Source organism: Ananas comosus, linkage group 1 (assembly GCF_001540865.1).
Source record: "Ananas comosus cultivar F153 linkage group 1, ASM154086v1, whole genome shotgun sequence".
Classification (NCBI taxonomy): domain Eukaryota; kingdom Viridiplantae; phylum Streptophyta; class Magnoliopsida; order Poales; family Bromeliaceae; genus Ananas; species Ananas comosus.
This window is the reverse complement of record NC_033621.1, coordinates 23,263,478-23,265,275: the sequence shown is the minus strand read 5'-3', so window position 1 is coordinate 23,265,275 and position 1,798 is coordinate 23,263,478.

Below are 1,798 nucleotides of genomic sequence, written 5' to 3'. Positions count from 1 at the left end.
AGCTCCGTCTTCGAGGTAGTTAGCGTAGCGCGACGAAATCCCACAGTACTGATACAGATTTGTTTTATGTAATTAAACAATCCAGAACCGAATTAAAAAAATATTAAATTTTTTAATAATCAATTAAATTATCCATTCTTTCAGTTTAAACTTTAAACTCCGCCGGTTTATCCAGTAGTGGATGTGGTTGGTACGTAGAGGGAAGAAGTAAGAGTGTAATAAAATCAATTTTTTTTTTTAGAATAAGTTTCACTCTATTTACCGAGTGTAGTAATAATAATATATAAATACTCCTAATTAATTAAATTTACCAACGTTAGTGGTTTTACCCTTTTCGGTAGAACACACCGTACACTGTACGGTGGTTGTAAAAGAAAACCAGTTAAACGGAGGTTAACGTTTACTAATTTTTTTACGAAGTAAATTGTTCTGGGTTTCGAAATGGACATTTTATTTATTTATTTATTTGTTTTCCACCGAAAGTTGATCTGATCTTCATAGATTGTATATATATTTTTTTATAAACCGAGGTTAATTAATTTCTAGGTTATGTTCAATTCTTATAACTGTATAATTAACGTTCAGTAGATTAAGTTTTAGTATCGGTCTATTTATAATTTATAAACATTTGAAATAAATAACAACTTACAAAAAAAAAAAATGAATCCTATTCTACTATAATAGTTCCGCCGCTAGCATGGTAATAATTGGAGTTACAAATAAGAATTACAAAAAACTTATTCTAAATCCGTCCCGAGCTATCAAAGAAATGGAGTGGGATCCGAGAGACTCCCTTCCTTCTGTTGACCCATTTCAATCTGCTAAAAGATTATTTAAAAACTACTTCTGCCTTGTTCGCTCTCAATAGAAATATTAATAAATAAAGATTAAAAAATAAGATAAAAATCAATCCGATATAAATCCACTCCGATCCGCTGAGAAAAAGAACTGAGAAGGGATGAATCCACCCCGACTTGCCAAGGAGACGGGGCGAGAGGTTTTCAACCCTAAACCCTAAAATCTAAACCCCTCCGGCCTTTTCACATGTTTACATATGACTTGGGCTGTGAAACAAAGCCCACTGGCCCATGTTCTAGCACCCAAATCAGTCCCTAAACTTGGGCCTAGGACCAAACTGTCAGCCCATAATTTTTATGGGCTGGTCTGGTTTTGCCTTGGACCATATCAGATGACAAATTCATTTTCAGTGTATAATACAATGGCAAATGATGAAACATCTAATATTTTTATACAGTATTATGTCATCAGACTCATTACCAATATCACCTATTATAATACTATATAAAATAATATACTAGTCTATCCCAGGCCTGGGGCTCTCAACCATTTAAGACGTTTCAACGTCTAACGTTGAAGTGTTCGGAAAGTGTCGATGCCCCAGGCCTGGGATGTCGATCCCAGGCCTGGGGCTCTCACCTTTTGTACGCTTTTACGTTTAAAACGTTGAGGTTGAGAGGTTCCAGGAGGGAGTTACGCGAAAAGCGTAAAAGTAGCGTAAGCCTGAGAGGCTTCGTTTGGTTCAGCTGTTGTTCAGTTAAGATTTGCTTCAAGTTGAGAGCCTAAAGCTCTTAAGTGAAGGAATGTTCACCAGGGGTGTCCGATTATCATAATTAGGTTTCCAATCTTTACTAAATTCCCCAGCTAGATTCCCGGTTTTTTAGTTTTCATGGTCTAGGAGATAAGAAGGCTATCGTATCATCGATATATATATATATACATATATATATATACATATATATATATACATATATATATATATACATATATATATATACAT